This window comes from Solanum dulcamara, chromosome 5 (genome assembly GCF_947179165.1).
Source record: "Solanum dulcamara chromosome 5, daSolDulc1.2, whole genome shotgun sequence".
NCBI lineage: Eukaryota > Viridiplantae > Streptophyta > Magnoliopsida > Solanales > Solanaceae > Solanum > Solanum dulcamara.
Genome location: NC_077241.1, coordinates 33,643,521 through 33,664,235, shown reverse-complemented (window position 1 = coordinate 33,664,235; position 20,715 = coordinate 33,643,521).

Here is a 20,715-nt window from a genome sequence, read left to right as displayed (position 1 = left end):
GGTCCATAGATAGGGTTAATTCAGTCCCTTAAATGACCACACTTTGATGTTAAAATGTAGGAAAAGACTAAAATATCTCTTTAAAATTTTGTCGGAACTGATCATACAACCTCTCCCTATGAATCATAGAAGAGTCGATGAATTATACGAATGACTCATCCTGCATGGTCTGAGAAGACCCTAAGAATAGAACTTAGGACTTCCCCTACAATTCGTCTCTATGAGTCGTAGAAGGGACTCATCCTATAAGTTCTAGATACCTTCAGGACTGAGATTCTGAACTTTCCTTACGATTGTTTTGAACGAGTCATTATTTTGTCTATGGGTTGTAACACCCATTCATTCTATAGGGTCTAAGAACTCTTCATCTCTAGGCCTCTTAACTTTCTTTATGAGTTATTTCTATGACTCGCTATTTCTCCTCTGAGTTGTAACATGGACTTGTAGGTTTCCATGAAACCTCACCAACTCTCGAATATACAACTTAGGAAAGTCCTCAGAACTATAAAATGTCTTAACCAGTAGGAAGTGAGACAATTTGGTCATTCTATTAATGATCAACCAAATAAAACCATGATTCTTCCGAGTACGAGGCAAACCATCTACAAAATCCATATTCACGTCTTCCCACTTCCAATTAGAAATTTCAATGTATTGGGCTAGTCTACCTGGTCTTTGATGTTCAGCCTTAACTAGTTGGTAATTTGGAAGTTTAATTTAATAGATCCCACCTAATTTCTTTATGTTTCAATGAAGTTTTAATTGAAAGCTTTGACTCCAAAAAGAATGTTTATGAAAGCATACGTTTATGATCAAAGGTAGTCTTAAGAAATGAAAGAATGATGAAATGATGTATTCCAGTTGTGAAAGGCCAACTCTCATATATGTGAATTAAAGATGAGTTTTATGAGCTATTCTACCTAATGATGTGTTGATGATTTAAAGCAATGCAAATGATAATGTTCTTATGTTGTATTAAACTATTTGCGAGATTCAATAAGCAACGAATAGAGCATTGATGTGGGATTCAGTAAGGGAATCCTAGTAGCAACCCTATATGTTATTAACTCTATACCAACATAGGAAACCTTGTAGGGTTATGCTAGTGGATCCACAAATAGCCCTAAATGTTAAAGAAATGAATAAAGTTGATAGATTTCTACCCGATAAATAGTCTATCGGTGCCAACGTAGGGATTATGTTTGATTCCATATAGTAGCTCGCATGGTCTTAAAAGTTGTTTATGGTCATCTTCCCATAAAATAAACCTTTCAAATGTTTTTTATATTGATTGCTCATTCATGCATCCATTCAGGTACTTTGACTTATAATGCTTTAATGTTTTTCATTGAATTGCATGCCTTCATACTTAGTACATTCAAAAAACTAATGCATACTCTTTTACCTACATGATATCATCATGTAGAGACTGGCATTCTCCTCATTCTCCTACATGTGGCTAGTAGAGATTGATGAAGGCTACTTTTTGGTGAGTTACCATATTTTGAGAATAATAGTCCTTTGTATTTCTAGCTTATTATATGTTAAGACTTCTACACATCATATTTTGACTTTTGCTTTATATAGATTAAGGAAGAGCTTGGGACAAATAAACAACAAAGAATGAAAGTGCAGAGAAATGCAAAAAAATGGCACAAGGTATCGACCACAAAAGGATATCATATGTCATGGTATGCACCACACCTCATAGTGAGCCACTATGGTGGTGATTCAGAGACTCAGACATGCATATAAGGGACCACGAACCGTGGTGAGCACCAATGGACATGAAGCCCTCTATGGTGACCCCTCCCCTAAGTCCCAAGGAAAGGGCCATGGATGACTACTACATGCCGTAGAGCTCTTCACGGACCATGGTGTATTTCCATGGTAGTTACTCTGCAAGCCCCATGTAGTATCTACACAATGGCAAATGTTCACGGGCCATGATTCCTTTCACAGAATGCGAAGGTCTCCGTGGAGTAAGTTTAGAGGCTCTCCCTGTAGACTTCTAAAAATATTTTCCCAATTCAATCATCATGAGACACCATCACGGATAGTGTTGAGAACCACGTGCCATGATGGGTCCACTCTAAAGGATGTCCGGCTAGATTTTAAATGGGGAATTTTGGACTTTTCTTGTGTTTTTATATTAAAGTGTGGTCGTTTTTGGGGAATGAATTGACCTATCTTAAAGCCCTAAACTCCCCCAAGACCTCATTTGTCACATTTAGACTCAAAAACAAACTTCCCTTCTTCTCAAAGATCTCCCATGGGGTTTGAAGAAATGCTAGGGTTCCAACCAAGGTTCTTTACGTCTCCATTTCTTTTCAAGCATTCATTAGGGATTTTTCCCCAAGGTATATGGGTCTCATCCATGGGTTCTTCCATCATAAAGCCCAAATATTTTCTTAACTTAATAGTTTAATTTCAAATGGTAAAAATTAATGGGTTTCTATATTATGATTTAAAATGCACGGATTGTTGTTTATCTGAAGTTTATTTATCTATCTATAAGACCCTGAAAGTCGGAGAGTTGGAATCTAAAAAGAATCTTCAAAATTTTTAGACTAACTCCTACTTTATGAGTCCCTCTATGACTCGTAGCTAGTCCCACGACTCGTAGGGATGAGTCGTAGAGTGCACTATAATTGTTGGTCAATGAAAGGTCCTATGACTTAAGTTTACGTCCCATATTCCCCTAGACGACTCGTAAACACAACTCATAGATAAACTTCATAGGCTATGTTTCAGAAGTCCCTCAAGGTCAATTCTACTACTTGACAAGATGATCCATAGAAGTTGTTACGGGTTATAGAAATGACTCATAAGCAACGTTAAGAGGCCTTTAAGTTTGCAGGTTTTGGGACCTACAGAATGGATCATATCTATGACCTATAGATGCGTTAACGAGTTATAATAATGAATCATTTGCAAACTTTAGAGGCCCAAATGTAAGACTATTTCTTAGACCTGCAAGAACAGTCTATCACGACCCAACCTCCGTAGATCGTGACTGGTGCCTCAGCTGGACACTCGTATATACACCTGTTAACTATCTGATCAATCTATAACAAAACATAATATGGAACCTATAAAGACCCAAAACCTAGTCTCAAAACTATCGCACATATATATATAAATATATATCAGGCAACCTGTCTCCTAAGGAGTCACAACTATCAATGGATAACACAATACATAAGTTGATGAGGTTGTCATAGTATCTGGGAACGTCCCACTATATATGTATACAAAAGCCGACAAGGATGAAACTACACACCATATCTCAAAATATATATATATATATGTAAGCCGACAAGGTTGCCACTATGTATGGGAATGTCCCTAAATAATTCATGCTAACACAACCGAACTATATCTATACACAACCCACACATATGTCTACAGACCTCTATGAGTATTAAAAGAAGAATATGACAGGATAGGGCCCTACCTTACCCCTGGATAAACAAATATATACATCAAAAGGATCTGTACCAAAACTCTAGGCTCCGGGACAATGGAGCACTCCAAAATAGCTGAATGGAAATCCTAAGCTGGCGGATTCCCAAAATGAGTATTTGTACCTACGGACATGAAACGTAGACCCTCCTCGAAGGAAGGGGTCAGTAAAAAAAATGTACTGAGTATATAAAACATGAAATACAGTAAGAAAGATTATAATTGAAGTAGAGAGTCCAGGAGATAAGTATGATAATCAAGAACTCACTATACTTGTGCCTTATGAAACAAATCATGCATATCATTATCATATATCATAGCCCATTATGGGAATCAGTGCCATAATCATACCACCATATACATATACCATACTCGGCCCTCCAGTAAGGGACTCAGTGTAAAAAGTCGTATCATTATATTATTATATCATCATATACATATACCGTACCCAGCCTTCTAGTAAAGGACTTGGTGAACAAAGTCATATCATTATAATATCATATCATCATATATATATACCGTACCCGACCTTCTAGTAAGGGATTCAGTGAACAAAGTTGTGTGCACATATACCATACCCGGCCAATTATAGGACTCGGTGCCACAACCATAATATTGTATCATTATATCATCATATAGTATACCCGACCCCCTAGTAAATAACTCGTAGATAATGTAGTAAAATATGTATGATAACATACCTGGCCCAGGACTCGGTGAAACATGTAATGACAGTATGCACAAGTAGAGTAGTGAATAACCATATGCATTTAGATCATCATTTGAGACTCAATAGATAAGTAGACTAATCAATACATGAGTATAAGGGCGATAGTCATGTTCAGTACTCTTTGAATGTCATTATGAACTATATTAAATAAAGCTTCAGGGATCATAGACACGCATAAACATAATGCGAACAACTTACGATAGTTAACGATATTAATCATTATAGAGTCTTTAAGAATAAGAACTTTCACATATCAACTAGTATCCAACGTATAAAAGAATCAAGGGCAGTAACTCAACTACTTTAAGAGTTTTAACGTCAAAAAGTGAATAAGAATCATGAATCATACTTGGAACCTATGAATAAATTACCCCGAAGCTCATATCATAGATCACTTATATTTAAGACATGCCAAAAGAAAGAAGGGATAGCTTTACGTACCTTAAATGCTTATTTGTACTAGAATATGTATACGCTTCCCACAATGTCTTAACCTATATTGAGACATCAAGAATTATGGTTAAGCTATAGGAAGATTTCAAACATACTACAACATTACCATCTCAGTTCTAGAAAATTAGGCGACATTTTCCTTATATTCAAACCAATTATGTAACAATCAAGTCAACATCAATAACCACATGTTCAAGTGTTATATTAAAGTAAGTCAAGGCAAGATTCAAGAATGTTCCAAAATAGTCCACCCAATATGACGTTCCACAATTTTTAACATAACGACTACGACGTAATAAAGTTACTCTTAATAATCTATAGCCACAACACTTCATCGAATAACCTTATAATAATCTAAAAATTACAACAAAACTATATCATTAACTACTCTTAGTCCTTCAATTTAATGAGAACAACAACACACCCAAAACAGCCCCTAACTAACAATGTCAAGAGATGCCTGATACTCTCACGAACACCTATGAACATGCCAAATATGCCATAAACATTCATTATACATTACTTAATATATTCTTTCCGTCTAAGTTCATGAACTACCCCAGCAACCACACGTTATCAACATCACCTTCTTATGTGCAAGAAAATTACATTAACATCATATAAACTTCTACAACAGCCCACACAATAATTATAACTTCCACTTTAACCATTTAATTCCTTTATTCTCATTACATAACCCATGAAAGTAATAAGCAAAATATTAATCCAATTCAACTCACAGACTTGAATTAAAATAACCCCTACGGCTTCAATAATATTCCAACACCCACATACATAATTTCATATATCCAATTCACTTTTACACATTCACAACACGTACAAAATTCATCCTAAAACATATAGAAAATGAATAACTCTTACCTTAATAAGTTGAATGAAACTTGTGGATTACACGTTAGGCCATCTTGCTGCTCCAATATTTAGTTCATATTGTTAATCACTTTTAATTGATCGAAAACTACCTTAGAAAAATTATGTGGGGATAGGGATTTGGGAGCTTGATTTGCTCATCCATGACCGTGAGTTTCCATGGCTTGGAATCTCATTTTTTTTTCACTATATTTCCAATGGTTAAAGATGAAAGAAATGGGCTTCTTAGTCATAAAATTTGGTATATATAGGCTGCATAGGGGTTGGACACGTGTCCACCCTTATGACATGTGTCCACTGTTGATATATGTCCCATTATTATCCACACACCAATCATATTCTGCCACATGTCTTGGTGGGGCCCACTTACTGGTCTAATTAGGTTAATTTATCATAATTAATCACTAATCCCCACTTAATTCCTGCCATAAGTTTGTAAGTAGTTGCATCACCTACTTGCCCTTTTCATTTAAAATGCAGCCCATATATTCCAAGCAGGTGCATCACCTATTTGTTCTTTTCGTAGGTTAGCAATTAGTCTTACCTTAAGAACCTGCGCGATCCTTGCTACTTAAGATAGACATGTAATCAAGTAGCTTAATTATATAAGACATCCAAACTAGTAGCTTAAGCAAGTAGATCAATTACTATGACAAATTATTTGGCCTCGAACCCTTTTTAAATCCTTCTAAACCTATTTCAAACCATCACTACCCACATAGAACTAGTCTATGCAATATATGAGGCGTTACATCCTCTATTCCTTAGGATAATTTAGATAATGTCATGGATAACATGGATCATATGGCAGTATTACAGGAGCTTAAAAATGTTCCAATGTACAAAAGTATGGGATATAAATCCTTCCCCCCTTTAGATCATGTGTCCTCGAATGTTAACTATCCTCACAAGGTCTTACAAGGATTCTGGGAAGTCTTTCTAATAGTTATCACATATAGTTTTCTTATTAATCAATATAACCAATATAGGGGTTTAGATTACCTGTGGGTATAGGAAACAAGTGAGGATACTTGTTCTTCATCTCCTCTTTGGCTTTCCAGGTCATCTCTTCTCTATTCTTGTTTCGCCATAATACTTTGATGGAACCCACATCTTTGGTACGCAATCTTGTGACTTGGCGATCAAGTATAGCTATAGGTTATTCCCTTTAGGAAAACTCCTCCATCGGTTGGATATCATCTATGGGAAATACTCTAGAAGGGTCGCATATACATTAGCGAAGCATCAATACATGGAAGATGGGATGTATTGCTTTCAAATCAGATGGTAGGTCTAACTCCTAGTCAACCTTGCCTACCATACAAATGATCTGATAAGGTCCATCGTACCTTGGACTAAGCTTCTCTTTATTGCTGAATCTCATTACACCCTTCATGGGTGATACCTTCAATAACACCCAATTATCAACCTTAAAATCTAAGGGTCGGTGTCAATTATCTGCATATGATTTCTGTCAACTCTGAGATGTTAATACTCTCTTCTGAATGAGCTTCAATTTATCAATAGCTTGCTGAATCACATCTGGCCTATTAGTTTAGTCTCACCAACATCAAACCAACCAATAGGTGATCTACACTTCCTGCCCTACAAAGCCTCATATTGTGCCATTAGGATACTAGAATAATAACTATTATTATAAGAAAATTCAATAAGTGGAAAATGATCATCCCAGCTACCTCTAAAGTCAATAATATAGGTCTGTAACATATCTTCTACCGTTTAAATAGTATGCTCGGCTTGTCTGTCAGTCTAAGGGTAAAATGTTGTGCTAAGACTCACTTGTGTCCCAATTCTTTCTGGAATGATCTCCAAAAGTTAGCTATAAAATCAGCTCCTCTGTTCAATATAATAAATGTGGGGACTCTATGAAGTCTTACTATCTCCTTGATATATAACTTTATATAATCCTCAGCTGAATATGTAGTCCTAACTAAAAGAAAATGGGTTGATTTTGTCAGCCTATCTATAATAACTCATATGGAATCATACTTCTATGGAGTGCGAGGTAAGCCTATAATGAAGTCCATATTATATTCTTTCCATTTCCTAGTCATGATTTCCATCTCCTTTAATAGTCCACTAGGTTTCTGATGCTCGATATTAACCTATTGATAATTCGAGCACTCGGCTACAAACTCTTCTATATCCTTCTTCAGGACATCCCACCAATATAAACATCTGAGGTCATGATACATCTTTGTTGACCTTGGATGAACAGAATAATAGACATAGAGTGTCTCTTCCATAACCTGTTATTGTAGCCCTTGCAATCTCAGGCACATATAATCTACCCTTATATCTTAACATTCCGTCAAGTATGATCTCAAATAGGGTCTTCTCCTTTTGAAGGGCCGCATCCCTATACTGTGCCAGAATAGGGTCTTCGTACTAGTGTCGCTTTAACTTTTTCATGATAGAGGATTCAATAACTCCTCGAACAGAAACTCCACCATCATTGGAATCAACCTAACGAACTCCAAGGTTAGCTAACTGGCAAATATCATGGACTATCTCTTTCTGCTCTAGTTGTACATCTTCCAACTACCCATATATTTATGGCTGAGTGCATCTGCTATAATATTTGCTTTTCTTAGGTGGTATAGAATATCAATATCATAATCCTTTAGCAAGTCTAGCCACCTTCTCTGCCGCAAATTCATCTCCTTCTGCTTAAAGATATATTGGAGACATTTGTGATCCATGTAAATATCAACATGCACACCATATAGATAATGCCTCCATATTTTTAAAGCATGAATTAATGTTGCTAACTCTAGATCATGAGTAGGATAATTTCTTTCATGATTTCTAAGCTGCCAGGAGGCATAGGCTATAACTCTATCATGTTGCATCAATACATAACCTAGCCTAACACCAAAAGCATCACAATAAATGACATAGCTATCTAGTCCTTCAGAAAGAGTTAGAACTAGAGTCGTAGTCAATTTATCTTTCAGCAACTAAAAGCATTGTTCACAAGCATTAGGCCACTGAAACTTAGCTGCCTTCTGACTTAGCCTTGTTAAAAGTATTGCAATCGAGGCAAACTTCTCTACAAATCTCTTGTAATATCCTACTAGCCTTAGAAAACTACATACCTCAGTAGGTGTTGTAGGTCTAGGACAGTTCTTTAGGGACTTAATCTTCTGTAATCTAATTGAATACCATTAACTTCAATGATATTCCCCAAGAATACTACTAAATTCAACCAGAATTCACATTTAGAGAACTTGGCATACAACTTCAGGTGCTGGAGCACCCCAATTACTGCCCTCAAATGATTTGCATGCTCCTCTTTTGATCGTGAATAAACAAAAATATAATTAATAAATACAATCATGAACAGGTCTAGGAATGGGTTGAACACTCGGTTCATTAGATCCATAAACACTGCTGGAGCATTGGCCAGCCCAAAACACAATACCCTAAACTCATAATGCTTGTATTCGGTCCTGAACGCAGTCTTTGGAATATCTGCTTCCTTTACTTGTACTTGGTAATAGCCTGACCGTAAGTCTATCTTTGAAAAACACTTCGAACCCTACAACTAGTTAAATAAATCATCAATCTTGGAGAGGGGATATCTATTCTTTATTGTCTCCTTGTTCTGCTACCTATAATGAATACACATTTGTAGCGACCTATGTTTCTTTCTCATGAATAGTAACGGTGCTCCCCAAGGTAATGTGCTAGGCCTAATGAAGCCCTTTTCTAACAAGTCTCTCAATTACTCTTTCAACTCCTTCAGCACTGCTGGTGCCATTTTGTAGGGAGGAATAAATATAGATTGAGTATATAGCAATACATCTATGGTGAACTCTATCTCCAGCTCAGGAGAAAGACCTAGAAGTTTATCTAAAAATAATTTTTGATATTCATTAACTACCAAAACTAACTGAAGAGTCGGTACTTCTTCTTCCAAGTTATACACACAAACCAAATGATAAATATAACCCTTTATAACCATCTTCCTTGATTTGATGTATGAAATAAACTTACCCCTTGGCGATGTTGTATTCCCCAACCATTCTATAATTGAGTCCACTTAGAACTGAAACCGAACTACTTTGTCTCTATGATCAACATTAGCATAACAAGAAGCTAACCAATCCATACCCATAATAACATCAAATTCTTTCATATCTAACTCTATCAAATATGCCTTGGTGTGAAGACTATATATAATCACCAATCAATCTCTATATACTTGCTTGACTATAACAAAATCTCCTATCAGTGTACCTACATCAAATGAATCTATCAATATAGATATTATTATGATTCTACTAGCAACAAAGAGAGATATATATGATAAGGTAGAGCCTAGATCTATCAATGCATATGTGTCCTAAGAGAAAATCTATAATATACCTGTAATCACGTTTGGTGATGCCTCGTGGTTCTGTCAACTAGCCAAGGCATATATGAAATTCGAAGGACCTCTACAACTAGAAGCCCTACCACGACCTCTATCATGGCCTACTAGTGTCTGAATGCACTGCCCCACAAGGCGCATAGCCATAGAAAAAGATGAAACAGAAACAAACCTAGTATGCTGAACTACACCACTTAGATTACCCCTATATTGACACTCCCTCATGATATGGCCTTGATTTCTGCAATTAAAACAAGTATCTGTGGCAAAATGACATTACCCAAAATGGAGCCTACCACAATGAAAACGAGGCAAAGGTGGCCTCAATTAGCATAAACCCTTTTTTATTTGCGAACCTAAAACCCTGGACTTCTAGCCGGCTCCTAAATACCCTGTGATATTAAATCCCATACCTGTGAACTATGGAGGTGCACTCTGGGCTGACTGAGAAGGATATCTACTATACTGCTGAGGTTCCCTGCCTCAAAATTTGCTAGAATACCCAATCGATAAAGCTCTTTTATATTGGCCTCTGTCATGATCCCTATTAGACTGACGCCCTCTGTGACACTCCGCTACCCCTTGTGCAATACTTGTAACCGAGCAATATCCATACCTGGTTGAGAGGCCATTACTATATAGCTATTAATCAAATAACGATCCATTCCTGTCACATAATGACGTACTCTATCAGCCATATCAGCCATAATAGTGGGTGCATGTCTCGCCAATAAATCAAACTCAAGACTATAATCTCGAACACTCCTACCATTCTACCTGAAATGCAAGAATCTATCAACTCTGGCTCGCCTCATCTCTGGAGGTAGAAAGTGGCCAAGGAAGGCCTCTACAAAATAATCCCATACTACTAGAGGAGCACCCTTGACCCTAGACAGATCCCTAGACTCATACCAATTAACAGCTACATAATGCAACCAGTATGAAGCTAACTCAAGAGACTCAGTATTAGAAGCTCTGATTATCCTCAACGTATGCTGCATCTGCTGAATAAGCTCCTATGGATCCTCCATAGGCTTTTTACTATAGAACTCTAAGGGATTATAAGTCAAGAAGTCATGTGCCCTTAAACTATCATGTCTATCCGAATAGTCAACCCCTAATCCATGCCTGCGAGCTTACCCCATTGCTAATCTGGTCAGTAACTAAACTGTCTCACTCATGGCCCTATCCTCCACCCCCTGATCTACAGCTGCTGCTGCTTTAAGCTCCTCTGGAGTTGGTGGTGTAGCAGATCTCACTAACTAAAGTATAATCTTAGGCATGGACTGGGCACGGGCTCTAGTAACTCTCAGAGTCTAACTAGTCTCTCCTACTACATATTTTTCTCTCTGGACTACTGATGCTTTGTTTGGCGGCATAGTTGTAAACATAATAATTTATAAGGGAGGGATTATCCTAAAAATATAGCTCTATCGCATGATCTAGAGTAAGAAGTAAGGATAACATCCTAAATGTTCTGTAGATTCCTGTTTATAGATGTGGTGTACAACACACCGATAAACAAGACTTTACTAGACACGGGTTGTAGACACTCCGAGGATAAACTGCTCTAATACCACTTTTGTCATGACCCAACCCCCATAGGTCGTGATTGGTGCCCGAGCCGGATTCTCATATATACACCTATTAGCTATATGATCAATCCACAACTAAACATAATATGGAAACTATAAAGATCCAAAACCTAGTCTTAGAACTATCGCATAAATATATTTATATCAGGCAACCTGTCTCCTGAGTAGTCATAACTATCAATAGGTAACATAGTACATAAGCTGACAAGGCTATCATAGCATATGGGAACGTCCCACTACATATATATATACGCAAGCTTATAAGGCTGTCACTACACACAACATCTCAAAATATATATACATGCAAGCCGATAAGGTTGCCACTATGTATGGGAATGTCCCAAAATAAGTCATGCTAACACAACCGAACAACATCCATATATAACCCACACATATATCTACATACCTCTAAGAGTATTAACAGTAGAACATGATGGAAAAGGGCCCCTTCATACCCCTAGATAAATAAATATATACATCAAAAGGATCTATACCAAAAGTCTAGGCTCTGGGACAATGGAGCACTCCAAAGCAGCTGAATGGAAATCCTAAGCTGGTAGATCCCTAAAACGAGTATCTGTACCTATTGGCATAAAATGCAGCCTCCCCTCCCTCCTCCCCCATGTTCCAAAGGAAGGGGGTCACTACAAGAAATGTACTGAGTATATAAAACATGAAATACAGTATCATAACTGAAGTAGAAAGTCCAAGAGATAAGTATGATTATCAAGAACTTACTGTACCTGTGCCTTACTAAACAAATCATGCACATTATCATATACCACACCCAGACTATTATGGGACTTGTGCCATAATCATATCACCATATTATCCTATCATCATATATATATACTGTACCCGACCCTCTAGGAATGACTCGGTGAACAAATTCACATCATTATATGATCATATTATCATAAACATATACCGTACCCAGCCCTCTAGTAAGAGACTTGGTGAAAAAAGTCATATCATTATATTATTATAGCATCATATACATATACCGTACCCGACCCTCTAGTAAGGGACTCGGTGAACAAAGTCGTATCATTATATTATCTTATCATCATATATATATACCGTACCTGGCCCTCTAGTAAGGGACTTGGTGAACAAATTCATGCACACGTATACCATACCTGGCCCATTGTGGAACTCGGTGCCACAACCATATCATTGTATTATTATATCATCATATAGCTTACCCGGCCCCCTAGTGAGGGACTTGGTGGATAATGTAGTAAAATGTCTGAGATAACATTCCTAGCACAGGACTCATTGAAAGATGTAATGAAATTATGCATGAGTAGATTAGTGATTAACCTTACGCATTTATATAATCATTTGAGACTCAATAGATAAGTAGACTAATCAATACTTGAGTATTAGGGTGATAGTCATGTTCAGTACTCTTTGAATGTTATTATGAACTATATTAAATAAGGCCTCAGGGATCATACACACGTATCATGATAATACAAACAACTTACAAAAGTTAACGGCATTAATTATTATAGACTCTTTAAGAATAGGGACTTTCACATACCAACTACTGTCCAACATATAGGAGACTCAAGGGCAGTAGCTTAAATACTCGAAATCTATGAATGGAATTACCCCAAAGCTCATATGATATTTCACTTATATTTAAGAAATGCCAAAAGAAAGAAGGGATAACTTTATATACCTTTAATGCTTATCTGTAACAAAAATTATGTAAGCTACCTGCAGTGTCTCAACCTATATTGAGACGTCAAGAACTATGGTTAAGCTACAGGAAGGTTTCAAAACATACTACAATGTTAGTAGCTCATTTCTAGAAAATTAGGCAACATTGTCCTTATATTCAAACCAACTACGTAACAACCAGGTCAACATCAACAACCACACATTCAAGTTCTATATCAAAGTTAGCCAAGGCAAGATTCAAGAATGTTCCAAAATAGTCCATACAATATGAGGTTTTATAATTTTTAACATAACGACTACGCCGTAATCAAGTTACTCTTAATAATCTATAGCCACAACACTTAATTGAATGACTATATAATAGTCCAACAATTACAACAACACTATAGCCTTAACTACTCTTAGTCCTTCAATATAACAAGAATTTAGTCCTTCAATTCAACAAGAATAAGAACAAACCCAAAGCAGTTCCTAACTAACAACGTAAAGAGATGCTCGATACTCTTACGAACACCTACAAACATGACAAATGGACCATCTACATTTATTATACATTACTTAAGTCATTCTTTCCATCTAAGTCCATGAACTACACCAAAAACCACACGTTATCAACATCACCTTCTTATGTGCAAAAACAATTACATTAACATCATATAAACTTCTACAACAACCCATACAACAATTACAACTTCCATTTTAACTATTTAATTCCCTCATTCTCATTACATAACTTATGACAATAATAACCAAAATATTAATCCAATTCAACTCACTGACTTCAATTAAAATAGCCTCTATAGCTTCAACAACATTCCAACGCCTACATACATAATTTCATACATCTAATTCACTTTTACACATTCACAACATGTTCAAATTCATCTTAAAACATATACATAATGATTAACTCTTACATTAACAAGTTGGCTTCTTATATTGGCTAAAACTTGTAGATTACACGTTAGGCCTTATTGCTGCTCCAATGATTAGTTCACGTTGTTAATCACCTCTAATTGATCAAAAAATACCTTAGGAAATTTATGTGGGGATCGGAATTTGGGAGCTTGATTATCTCAGCCATGGCCGTGAGTTGCCATGGCTTGGACTCTTCTTCTTTTTATCTATATTTCCAATGGTTGAAGATGAAAGAAATGGGCTTCTTATTCATGAAATTGGGTATATATAGGCTGCATAGGGGTTGGACATGTGTCAATCCTTATGACATGTGTCCATTGTTAACATATGTTCCATTATCATCCACACACCAATAAAATTTTGCCACATATCTTGGTGAGGCCTACTTAGTGGTCTAATTTGGTTAATTAATCATAATTAATAACTAATCCCCACTTAATTCCTTCTACAAGTTTGTAGGTAGTTGCATCACCTACTTGCCCTTTTCATTTAAAATGCCTCTCACATATTCCAAGTAGGTCATCACCTACTTGTTCTTTTCGTAGGTTAGCAATTAGTCTTACCTTAAGAACCTGTGTGATCCTTACTACTTAAGCTAGACGTGTAATCAAGTAGCTTAATTATGTAAGACATCCAAACTAGTAGCTTAAGCAAGTAGGTCGATTACTATGATAAATTATTTGGCCTCGAACCCTTTTTAAATCCTTCCAATCCTATTTCAAACCATCACTACCCACATAGAACTAGTCTATGCAATATATGAGGCGTTACATCCTCTATTCCTTAGGATCATTTAGATAATGTCATGGATAACATGAATCACATGGCAATATTACAGGAGCTTAAAAATGTTCCAATGTACAAAAGTATGGGATATAACAAAGTCATCTTGATGACTCGTCATTACTTCTAGGACTCATAGAGTTGATCAATAGGGTCAAAACTTCAATTTTAATAAAGTTCAATTATGTCATTTCCTAAATTCCGTTCAATGAACCTAGACATAACTATGGTTATGTAAAACCCTATATCTACACAATTCTTTTAAAATTCACTTATTCTAAATCACTCTCCCAAATTCTCTAAGGCAAGGAATTGAATTCTTTCAAGGTTTATCTCTAATATCCAATCTAGGGTTCTAGATTTCTTCAAGGTTGCTTCTTCAATTTTGAGAAATTTCACAAAATTCTAGAGTCAGTCCCCATTGTCAATAAATTTCCAGATTTGTTTCCCAATGATTTACCCAGTTTCCCTCCCGAAAGGGAGATTGATTTTAGTATAGACCTTCTTCCAGTTACTCAACCCATTTCTATTCCTCCTTATAGAATGGCTCTGGCAGAATGAAAAAAGCTAAAGGATCAATTGAAAGACTTGTTAGACAAATGTTTTATTAGACCAAGTATATCCCCATGGGGTTCTCCCATCTTGTTTGTTAGAAAAAAGTATAGTTCACAACGTATGTGTATTAACTACCGACAATTAAAAAAAGTAACCATCAAGAATAAGTATCCAATTCTAATGATAGATGACTTGTTTGATCAATTGCAAGGGGAAAGTTACTTCTCTAAGATTGATATTTGTCACGACCCAACTCCGTAGGCCGCGATTGGGGTCCGACTTGGACCTCCTTATGCGTATCTATCATCTATACTTAAGTTGAATCGTGTGCGATATGATACTATACGCAAAAACCCCAATAGGTTAAAAACTTTTTCATATACCTATAGCTTCTTTTGTTTATATCAGATCAGGAAAGGGCACGCAAGCCGACAAGGCTGCCATAATATAATAGCTTTTATAATATATTGTATAGGCATAACTAAAGTAACTTACAAATAACCCACATAGATATGTCTACAAACCTCTAAGAATAGTACGATAATATATGGAGAGACAGGGCCCCCACCATACCCCTAAATAAATAAATACATATATTTGTAGACTAGCACCAAAGGCTAGTCTCCAAAACAATATGTAGCTGAGTGGAAATCCTAAGCTGGTGGATCCTCGAAATGAATATCTATACCTGTGGTCATGAAATGCAGCCCCCCAAAGAAAGGGGGTCAGTACGATACATGTACTAAGTATATAAAGCATAACATATCATAACTAAGATAATAGCTGAAGTAGGGATGAAGGAAACAATTATAATAATTAACAAATTACTGTACCTACATCTTATGAAATAAAGTCATATGTACTATCATCATGTACTATATCTGGCCCGTTCGGGGGCTCAGTTAACAACTACATCATTCTGTCATCATAAGCACATATGTATTATTAGCACTATAGAACGTACAGCTCGATCCATGTATATATCAAGTACGCGCTGAGGAATGATGGTTTGATCTACATATCGTATAATAATGCCAAGGAATGACAGCCTAATCCATATCACATATAATACTACCAAGGTACAATGGCCCGATCTATATAATATAATGATGCCAAGGTACGACATCCCGATTTGTATAATATAATAATGCCGAGGTACGATGGATCAATCCATATAATATAATAATACATATACGTGCATGTAAAACTGAATAGCATATAAGACATCCCTCCAATATCATCAAACATATCCAAGAGCCTCTAGGTATAGAAGCTTACACCTCCAATTACTATTTAGTGGATAGAAAGTTCGAGGGTCATAGTTCAACTACTTTAAGACCCTTACCATTTAAAAGTGGGTACAAGCCATGAGTCACACCCGGAACCTATAAATGGAACTACTTCTAACTCATATCGTACATCGTTTTACTTATGTTAAACCATTCCAAGAGAAGGAAGGGATATGCTTCAAGTATATTACTTTTTAGCACGTAGAAGACTTTTAAGACAATAGCTCAACTATCACAGTACTTCTAACATCGAGAAGTGAATAAGATTAAAGAATCATGCTCGGGGTTCTAAGAATGGAATTATCCCCGCATTACATACACCAACCACTTATAGCTAAGACATGCCAAGAGAAAAAAAGAAAGCTTTACATACATCTTACGGACTACTCTTTACCGCATTTGCCTTGTCATCCTCTAAACCTATTTAATCATAAAAATAATACTCATATTAATAACCTTTGACTCTCCAGCTTCTCAAACTACAACCAAGCATCCATAGGAATCATTTCCTTTGGAGTCTTACTCAAGTAGTTTATTAATCGGTTAAGAAGTTAAAAGAAATCGGGCAGCATTTCCCTTATAACATGCCCTATCCGAACTTCCAATTACATACTTGATTACCACAACCAACCAAAAACAACAACCTGCAGCACATATACAAGTAATTCACTTCAATATTAGAAGATACAAACTCCAAACAACTCGTTCAAAACTACGATATCAAAATAGGGTGTTTAGTCTCTATCTCATAAAACCTTTAACCCTACGAAATGGAGGGTCGTGTGGCTGATCCTAGAAGATCCCACACCCCTTTTTGAACACTTTTAAGCCCTTCAACACATCACCACGTACCTGCATCCACACACCACAAGCACAACACCTTGCTTCGACTATAATTTAACTATTGCAACACCAATTTTGTTTGTTTCGAATGTCAAGCATATTTATGGAATTTTCATATTTCCATCCTATTACATAACGTATAATACACTTCATAACAACACCATAAACTCCAAATTAAAAGGAAAACCCTTACCTTAACCTAAACTTGTCAAACTCGCCAAACTATCAAAATGTGAATTCTAGATAGCCTACTGTCTTATATTGTCGCTTAGTTTTGAAGGGGTAATTGAGGGGGAAAATATTTATGGCCTCAATGAAAGTTATATACATGTGTATTAGGGTTGCATACAATTTCTAATCACTCCTACATCAATTTAGTACAAAATGATATGCCCAAAATACCATTAGTAGTCTATGTAGGATTTCCAAAACAAAATCTGAGCAACACCTCACCTATACTTTATCATCCTTTTTAGAGAAGATAAAAGCAAAAATGGGTTTTAAAGGCTAAAAAAAGTTATATACCTATGAAATAAAATTCCAAAACAGCTTGAATCACTCAAAACGAAGCTTTACATAAGGAGTTATACTAGTATTACTAATAGCAGTCCCATTTAAAAACAAATTTGTTAACAAGAATAAAAACCTCCTTGTTGACCCAATGATAAATTTTATGTTGTTAAACACCGTTGCTTAACTGAAGAATACCTTAGACACTTAACATAAAAAATGAAATCGGAGGACTTACCTCAAAGCCATGGCTGCCGTAGCTTGTTTTTCTCCTTCTTAATGTTTCTCATTTTTTTTCTAAGTGTAAAAGGATGGAAAATGAAGGGTTAGTCATAAGACCAAGGATATATAGCCTTCCCTAGGGTGTGACACATGGAATCCCCTAGGTGTGACACATGGTAGCCCCCTAGGGTGCCACCTCATTCCATGCAACCAAACATACGCTATCACGTGGCAGCGTAGGGTCCACCCCAAGTAGGTGGGTCACCTACTTAGCCCAAGTAGGTGTGTCACCTACTTGTCACCTACTTGCTTCATTTTTGTGGGTTCGTAATCTCGTCTCAATTCAAGAGCCTACATATTCCTTGCTACTTAAGCTCGATGTGTGCTCCAGGAGCTTAATTATGCAAGACATTCAAATTGATAGCTTACGCAAGTAGGTCGAGTCTTATGACTCATTACTTGGCTTCCAACTACTTCTAACTTCTTATAACCCTATTTCCAATCTTCTCTATTATGGAGTATCTCATTCTCCTTTCATTAGGATTATTTGATAGCATTATAGATTATCCAACTCACATGACGACTTCTAAAAAAACATAAGAGCCTTCCCAGAATCTTAAGAAGCTTAAGAAGTGTTCCGAGGTATCAGAGTATGGGGTGCAACAATCTTCATTCTGGTTATCACCAATTAAGGGTGAGGGAGTTTGACATGCCTAAAATGGCATTTCTAATAAGGTATGTCCATTATAACTTCCTAGTTATGTATCTTGGTTTAACTTGGTGAATAGAGTGTTTAAAGAATATTTTTTGACATGTTTGTGATTGTGTTCATCGATGAATTTTTTTTTACTCTCGAAATGAGGAGGATCATGTTAATCACTTGAGGATTGTTTTGAAAACTCTAAGAGACAAGTAATTATTTTCTAAGTTCAACAAATATGAGTTTTCTCTAAGGGAGGTAGATTTTGTTGGTCACATTGTGTCTGGTGAAGCGATTATGGTTGATCCTAAGAAAATTGAGATGGAAAAGAATTCTCCTAGACCATTGTCTCCTTTGGATATTAGAAGTTCTTTGGGCCTTGCCGGATACTAATGAAGGTTCGTGAAAGGATTTTGATCGATCTCATCACATTTGACTAACTTGACTTAAAAGAAGGTGATATTTTAATGGTAGGAAGCTTGTTAGAAGAGTTTCAAAGAGTTGAAAGATCGTCTCACTGCCACTCTGATTTTGACTCTATTGGAATGATCTAATGGTTTTTTGGTGTATTTTGATGCTTCAAGAGCTGGTCTCGGTTGTGTTTTCATGAAACATGGTAAAGTGATAGCTTATACTTCGAGACAACTTAAGGAGAATGAACGAAATTATCTAACTCATGATTTGGAGCTAGCGGCGGTTGTATTTTCTTTGAAAATTTAGATACACTATCATTATGGTGTTCATGTGGATGTGTTTACCGAGGATAAAAGTTTACAGTATATGTTTCAGAAAAAAGACTTGACCCTTCAGCAAAGGCGATGGCTTAAATTGTTGAAAGACTATGATATAAGTGTATTATACCATCTAGGCAAAGCCAATGTAGTTGTCGATGCCCTTAGTTTGCTATCTATGGATAGTGTTGCACATATGAAGACAATAAGAAAGAATTGGTTAAGATGAACATGCTTAGGTTTGCGGTTGGTTGACTCTAATGATGGAGGTGTTCTTGTTCATAATGGTTCAAAATCGTCTCTTGTAGCGGACGTTAAGGGCAAACAAGACAATGATCCGGCATTGATTGAGTTAAAGAAATCAGTTTCTAAAAAAACCATTGATGCTTTCTCCCAAGGGGGAGATGGTGTGGTTCGTTATGAAGGTCGGTTGTGTGTTTCCAACGTTGATGGGTTAAGAGAGTTGATATTGTATAAAGCTCATAGTTCCCAATATTTGATTCATCCAGGTTCCACCAAGATGTATCATGAGTTGAGGAAAGTGTATTGGTGGAATTTCATGAAGAATGACATAAGGAGTTTATAACTAAGTGTCCAAATTGTCAACAAGTTAAAGTTGATCATCAAACTGGGAGGTTTAGCCCAAGATATTGAAATTCCTACTTGGAAGTGGGAGGATGTGAATATGGACTTTGTAACATGTTTGCCTCGTACTAAGAAGAAACATGATTTTATTTGGGTTGTTATAGATCGGATGACTAAGGCGGCTCATTTTCTACTGGTTAAGACTTCTTATAGTGCTGAAGATTATGCTAAGTTGTATGTTCGTGAGTTTGTAAGACTTCATAACTTACCCTTGTCCATCATATTGGATCGAGGTATGGAATTTACTTCATAATTTTGGAAGTTATTTCAAAAGGGTCTTGGTACAAAGGTTAAGTGCAG